Genomic DNA, 8,536 nt, shown 5'->3' with positions numbered 1-8,536 from the left:
TAGCGGCGAAAGGGCTTCCTGAGGCTCCGCCCACATGCGCCGCCGAACACACACACACGCGTGATTGACACTCCGAGATCGTCTCATGATTGGTCGAGACCAACCAAGAAACAACGCCCCTACGTCCCGCCCACTGCCGTCGCCTAGCTGCACCATTTCCTCTCGGTGTAACACACCACATAGCAAATAAACAGACGTTCACTGTGGATGAGTCAGGAGCTTTTCCGTTCCGTCTAAAAACAAATACCTTGTGAATGTTTATCTAGTGATAGTGTGTATCATATTTACACAATAAACCTTTTTTTTTGTCGTTTGTAGCCTGTCAGTGGGACATTCTGAGAGGCGAATCACTGTCAAACTAAACTATTTTCTTGATTAGCTTGCTAACACCAGAGGAAAACAATGCTAAACTACCAAGCTAACTCTACAACTCATATAAGTATAATAATTAAACACACTTTAATAAAGTTATCAGAATAGTATCAAGTGTAATTGTACAAGCCTGCAGCGCCACCTGCTGTCAGTGTTTAGAGTCACAGAGCAGTATTAACATTATACACTATAGGGACAAAAGTATGTGCACCCCTGACCATCACACCTAAATGTGTTCCTTCTCCACACTGTTTTCCACAAAGCCTAAAGCACACAATTGTATAGATTGTCTTTGTACGCTGTAGCATTACAACTTCCCTTCACTGGAAACAGTCTCTTCTCAGGGAAGTGCTACAGGATCCTGAGGACCAACACAGAGAGACTCAGGAGGAGTTTCTACCCTCAGGCAATCCGGCTACTGAGTGAGGACACTTGAGAAGTCTGCATACAACTACCTCGCACACAGACACACATACACAAACAGTTGCACTGTGGACGAACAAAAACTCTTGCACTCTTTTGCACACTACGTCCTCTAAAAGCTACTAAGATTCCCCCAAGCTGCTAAACATACTTTTACATATTTTTACATATAACATCTATATTTTGTCTAAGAGATTCTATTCTGTTCTATTTTTCTATTTTATTCATTATATTCTGAATTTATTATATTGGTTTTTAATTATATTCTATTTTATTATGTATCACTGTTGCACTGTGGGATGAGGCACTAAGGAAAAACATTTCACTACATTAATATATCACATGTATGTAATTTATGTGACAAATAAAGAACCTTGAACCTTGGAAACCTGTTCCACCCCGTGCACAAAGCGAGCTCCGTGAAGACATGGGGTGCGTCTCAATCAGCTCCCTACCTCCCTAGGTCATGAATCAGTATATCATGTACATGGGTTCTGGTAAGGACCCTGGCTCATTACATACTGGGACACTGATGACTCAATTTCCAGCAACAGGACTATGTATGCGCATTGTAAAATATCACCACTGGCATTTATCAACAACAGGAAGGATATCTTTCATGTCATATAAATTTGTTCGCTTGATCATACACGTTTCTGTCATGGTAGTTCAAGCAGGATCGTAGGCTAGCTAGTGGATTTTTTTAAAATCATTATACACTTAAAAGTCGTTAGACTCAAACAAACCGTATACAGAACGTCAAATAAAGTTAAAAATGTAACTTTATCTAATGTAAGTAATCATTTGAGAGCTACAACAACTATAACAAGCTACTTATATTTGTAGACGAAGCTGTCTGAGAGTTCGTCCACCATTTGTTCGAGCTGAGAGGCTTCAGAAAACACGATGTCACTTCCAGTAAGGGAACTTAGTGAGCATCGATGCTCCCTGGGTTTTGTGGTGCACTGTGGAATTTTTAGGGAGTGAAAATTCCAGTGCACTAGAAGGATTGTGTGATTGAGACAGCCCTTAAAATGGCACACCCAGGGTGTGTGAAGATTGGAGTGGAAGAACTCGAGTGTCCTGCACAGAGCCCTGACCTCAACCCCACTGAACACCTTTGGGATGAACTGGAACACCGACTGAACTCCAGACCTCCTCACCAACATCAGTGCCTGATCTCACTAATGCTCTTGTAGCTGAATGAGCACAAATCCCCACAGCCTCACTCCAGAATCTAGTGGGAAGCCTTCCCAGAAGAGTGGAGCTTATTATAACAGTAAAAAGGAGACTCAGTCTGGAATGAGATGTCTGTAAAGCACATATGGTTGTGATGGTGAGGTGTCCACATACTTTTGGCCATATGGTGTATTTTGAAATATTACGAAGCTGATTTTAGATAAGTGTTTGTGATCCAAGTTAAATCAGTATAGCTTAATTAATAGTGACTCCTTTTGAACTTATGATGCAGGTTGATTTTTTGGAATAGATTATGTAAGGAATAAAACACTTGTGCTGTTATAGGAAAATAATCAACAATGGCATGATGTGATGCAGACGTGGATAACAGTGCATGTTATCAAGTGTGTTTTTTCTCTTATACCACAGAGGTTTACTAATTATTACATTTTTTATTTATTAATGAACAACATGTCATGCTTTCAGCTATTTGTAGTCACACTGAATGTTGAGGAACATCTGCGAGACCAGTTAGTTCCTGTTATTACTTGGTTTATAGTATCTATAAACAGTAGTTCCTCACCAGGCTCTATTTTTTCTCTCTCTTGAAGTTAAAAAAGAAACACACACAGCTTGTCATGTTACCAAGTCCTCCATCCTGAAGAATTTCCTGCGTCGGAAAACTTACTGTTACAAAGCACTGACACCCGAGACTTCCGTAAACAGTAAACCAACATCTCCTTAGAGATTCACCAGATCAACAATTAGATGTTTTTCTTTATTAAAATTCTTTTTTTTTTTTTTTTTTTTTTTTGTCGAATGAATTGTTACTATGGAAACTATAAGGTATTATAATGAAAGCATTAATATAAACTTGATTTGCCAGATTTGCAGCCAGAACTACTGTCAGAGCTGCTGATATAGAAAATGAAAACAGGGAAAGGCACAGGCTATGTATGTTTTTTATATATGGTTATGATATGAGGTTTGTATGTATGATTATGATATGGAAGGGCTGATAGAGTTTCGGCGTAGGGGTTTTGATTGGCCATTGGGTTGCTTTTATCAAGCAGGTAACTCTGACCAAAACCTACACCTATAGTCACTGGTGCTAATTACCTTGATACTTAAACACCACCCACCACATTAGGAAGGACGAGAGTCACACGTACACCAGCACAAATCTACCCTGATAAATAACTCGCTTAATGTTCTACTACTTTTCACAAAATTTGCTTTGTTACAGACGTCATAAAGTTCTGCATATCTGGTGATGCAGAACTTTAAAAAAAAAAAAAAAAGAGTGGCTTGTTGATAATTAGATTGCATCTAACTGCTTAAACTCACTGGGATGTAAATGTCTGCGAGGAGACAGACTCAACAGACATAATCAGTATGGAAAAAGTCTGCTGTCTTACTGCAAGAGTGCTTCATGTTGGCACTTTAAACAAAATGTAATTCTGATGCAGGCTAAAAATAAACATATGCTACAGAAATGATCATGAACAATGATCTGCATGGAGCAAGCATGTTTCTGCTATTAATCTATTGACACTTACGAAATATAACCGTAAGGTAGCCTACTACTACTACTACTACTGCTAATAATAATAATAATAATAATACATTAGAGTAGATGCATTATTAAAGTGTAAGCTGCATGTTGAAATACATTTATGACATATTCATGTAATGTCAGAAAAAGACAAGCAAAATCTAGCATATTTGACTTCTTCTTCTAATACTACTACTATTATTATTATTATTATTATTATTATTATTATTATTATTATTACTCCTCATGGATTACTATATGTAATGTTTTTGCTCTTTGTCCACTAGGGGGCAGACTCTCACTAGCACTCAGTAGATGTTTCGGAAAATGTCTGCTGTCTTACTGTAAGGTCATGGCTCTAAACTAGGTAGTAGCAAAATAAACAAAAAATAGAAGAAGAGAGAAATTAATTACAATTCTGATAAGCTGAGTGTAATATTAAGCTGCTTACTGCCAGTACCAGCTTATTATGAATAAGCTGGTACTGAAATGAAATGAAATTATGAATTTATCATTCATCACTTTATAGATTATATTATTATTGTAATACTGAAGAATTTTTAAATATGTAAATACTCCCATTAACCGATGTGTTATTGTGTGTGAGAGATCTCCATGAACAATCTCACATGCTCCAGATGAGAGTCTTTTTGGGGGTGTTGATTTATACAATTCAAATTATTATGAATAATAATTCATAATTCATCACAACTGTGTATTTTCAAATAAAATATGCCAATCACTGTTTGTACAAGTATAAATGTGGAGTGTGGAGTAATGTGCATGCCTGATCTTTACACTGCCCTGATTCATATCTTCACTGTGCACAGGAATGCACTTTACTTTTAGGCCAGGCTGTACCAGTTACCACACACACACACACACACACACACACACACACACTTTGAATCTGCACCAGCGTACCTGTCATGCTCATTTAAAATGCCTCAACTTGAATAGAGATGCTCGTACTTGAGTCTAAGAGTTACAAGGAAGACACAACCTCTAAAATTAGCTTTCTGCCTTCTCACAAAGGATGAAAGATAGCTGATGTTCAGGTAGTTCGCTGGAAAATGCATGCTGGGATATAACTGCATTCCTGTATTATACTCAGCACACCTCTGTCGGCTTCCTCTCACCATTTCCCCTGTCTGACTCCCAGTTGCCATCTTAAGGGCCATTTCAGTGCTTTATTAGCTCGAGTGTAGTTTGTTAAATGACACCTTGGAGGCCTGTGAGACTGAGTTAACAATGCTTGCAGTTTAAACAGAATTTACCCAGAAAGCACTGGGACCTGATGCAATTTCTCTGTCAAAACAGCAAAAAAGGGGCATTTTATAACCGTAAACAGTAACAGTAAACTAGTATTTCACCATTTGATTTGCTGTAGCCAGTTACTCCATCTAAACACAACAGATGATTTCACTTTAAATTATTTTATTCTGCTAGCTGGGTAGTCAGGAATGTGCTCACTAGTTATTTAACAGAACTCAAGATAATTGATTTTCGGTTTTCAGGTTTATATTGTGCTGTTATACCCAAACCATGTCAACCTCCTCAGTGAACTATAACATTTAGATTTTAGAAAATCTGCCTTTTCAACCGGTCGCATTATAAACTACAACACTACGGCTAACAGCATGTACCTTCTACTATAATGACTTAATATAAAATAAAATGAAACATCTCTTTTATTTAACAGTATGACCCATGTGTGTTCATTCAGAGTGTGTGTAAAGCCAGTTTTCATGCGAGAGCTTTAATATTTGAATTGAAGATTGCATTTGAAGTGGAGAACAGAGTGGGTCAACTTTTAACAGACTGTGTGTGCGTGTGTGTGTGTTTAGATTGGCAACCATTCTGGCCAACAGGAACCATGAAGCACAGATAAGGCAGGAATGTACCATTAGCAAATGGATTACAAGGAGAACCTGGTGCAGGCTAAAACTTTTTAGCTTAAATGAAATGATATTAATTTAAAAAAAAAAAGAAAAAAAAAAGCAAACATACACAGATGTATGGATTGGGGATAAATACTAAATATTGACCAATTTACAGGAATATAACACAATCAAAAGGTTACGCATGAGTTAACTCCTGTGCATTAGGGTACCTACTGCAAAGTATGATGGGTAAGTATAATCTTTGTGCCACTGGAGGCTCTTGCATCTATTTTCCCATCAACATACTACTGTTTTAGGCCAATTTTTAAAAAGTAATAATAATAATCTGCTAATTATCTAACAGCAACTTGATCAATAAGTAATAATATAAAAAGCCATTAAGTTCAACATGGCTAAAGGAACATAGGCAAGTCTTTATATTAGCACCTGCCCACTTAATATCTGACATATAACTCTATATGACTCTAGGCCTGATGTACAGTAGCAGCATCCACAGGAGGAGAATTTATAGCATGATTGAAATAATGACACACAGTTGAGACAAACTACACACCGGTGTAAACAATATTCAGGGGCGTGCCATTGCAGAACTTTGGAAATCCAGGAAGAAACCCAAACAGGAAGTTTCATGTCAACAACAAAAGCATCCAAATCATCTTGATTTACAGAAGTTACACATCATTCCTATTCAACAGTAGTGAATACGTGTTTATTAGCCACTACAATTCCATATCTAACTTTAACACAAAAGTGTCTAACAGCCTTTTTAAAACAAGTAACATGCATTTATGTGATTTCTTGAAAATTTAATTTCTTGTCCCCATGCATAACACAGCACATGGAGAAAGATGTTTTTTTTTTCTCCCAAAAAACAAGACTGAATTATGTACGATCTACAAGAACATGCACTAGGGCATTTTGTTTTCTTGCTTATTTGACTTTAATTTAGCATTTAGCATTTCTACTGGTCTTACAAGGAATATTTGTGCTTTGATTAGCCTTTAAACTTAAAAACTGCAAAGTTCTGCCAGAGGTCTTGAATAATTTATTGGATGTTGGAGGAAGCCAGTGGAGGAAGGGAGTGAAAATGTTAGAGTCATGCTAATTGATTTTGAAGCTGTGCGCTATGTTACACTTTTTTAGGAAAAACCTGTACTCAGAAAACCTCCCAGGGCTTTAAGGTGTAACTACATTAATGTAGATGGAGATATAGCTGTTTTTCGATAGGCATCTACTGACGTTACATTTTGATCTTATGTAAATGAAATTTTTGATCATGGTTCAAAGTGTTATTACTGCTTGTTCACTGATTACCATTTTAACTGAAAAAGGAACCATTGTATAATGCCATGCATTCATGAAATGTCATTGTATGTTTTTACTTCTGCATCTGTACGAATTGTTTACTTCTCAGCTTTCTAAAATCTCTGCTCACCATTTCTAGCTGGCTAATTGTAGCTTGCATTAAGGTTAGCATAACAGGAATGACATCTAGTTACATTAAAAGAGTTTAAAAAATGACAGAATTTTAAACAGTCAATGAGAACAGTATTGTGTTAAATATAGGTGTGTATTGATCTGAAAATGAGTTTTGTTACAGAGCTTGATATATTTGTCTCAACTCTTGGATCTGCATGAAACTGGCTTTGTCAGATCCTCCTGTCTCATCCTCTGACATATTTCTTATATATTCCAGTGAGACATGCTGATTAACATGCCTCAGATGGACATGAGCACAACACATGATTTCTCTTCATGTCTCTAAGTTAGCAAGTCTTCCAAAACCTGGCTTTGTTACAGTGAGGATGGCAGCATTAGACCATTAACAGGTATCGACCGAAACTAGGAGTTTTGATATTATCCTGTCAAAAATGAAGAACAAGGGTCTGCGCAGTCTTAAATAAATGTAGTGGTGTATCTTCTAATTGATTATACATGCCAGATTTTTAAACATTAGTAAGAAAAGGAGGGAAGAGACTCGACCACCTCGGGATTTTTGCACCCAGCCAAGGCTCGGGTTGCCAAGTTTCGATCTGCCCCCCTCCCTTCCCCTTTCATCCTACACACACACACACACACACACAGAACAATCTGCTCTTTGTAATGTGCTTGTGATTCCTTCAGACTTACTCATGTGTGTGTGTCAGGGGTCGCATGGTGCCTTGGAAGAATTCTATAAACAGCGACACAAGATTGTACATTCAGAAGAAAAACAGGATCCAAAATATATTTTATGGTCATGGTTCATGTGGGGCAGCATTGCTGCCTCACATCTCCAGGGTCTTTGGTTTCTGTCTATGTGGAGTTTTAGCATGTTCTCTTATCGAAACCCATTCTCCGGATTCTTCCAGCTTCCTCCCATCTTCTTTAAACATGCCAGTAGGTGGACTGGCTAAGATAAACTGCCCTACAGTTAAATATATTTGTGTGTATGTATGTATGTGTGTGTGTGTGTGTGTGTGTGTGTGTTTGTGCATGGTGCTCTGAGACCTTACCATCTAGGGTGTATTCCTGGCTCATACGCAGTATCCCCAGGTGTATTCCAGGATAGGCCGGAATCTGGATCGGGATAAAGCACTTACTGAAGATTCAGTTGAATGAATGAACTATAATTAAGTAGTTAATAATAAGGAGATTTCTTAGAAATTTACCTCTTCTACAGTTTTTTTTATTGATTAACAGCCAGGGAGCTGGGGTTGGGGGTTCGAATCCCTCCTCCACGCAGAGTTTGCATGACCTCCTTGTGCTTTGGAGGTTTCCTCCCCCAGTCCAAAGGCATGCGTTGTAGGCTGATCAGCTTTTCCAAATTGTCCAGCATGTGTGTGCATTTGTGCCCTGCGATGGGTTGGCACCCTGTCCAGGGTGTCCCCTGGGGTGGGCTCTGGGCTTCCGCGTGACCCTGTTTAGGATAAGCGGTACAGCAAATGGATGGATGATTAACAGTCATAGCTGTTTAGCCACAAAACATTTTAATGAGATAAAACCCCTTGGAGTAGTAACTTACTGAATACCTTCTTCACTTACAAAATTTTCACAAGGTATCTCACCTTTGGGCTTCTTTCGCTTGCTCTTTAAATTCTGAATAAAGCAGGTTTATAGAAAC

This window comes from Pangasianodon hypophthalmus, chromosome 5 (assembly GCF_027358585.1).
Source record: "Pangasianodon hypophthalmus isolate fPanHyp1 chromosome 5, fPanHyp1.pri, whole genome shotgun sequence".
NCBI classification, from domain to species: domain Eukaryota; kingdom Metazoa; phylum Chordata; class Actinopteri; order Siluriformes; family Pangasiidae; genus Pangasianodon; species Pangasianodon hypophthalmus.
This window is presented reverse-complemented; position numbering follows the sequence as displayed.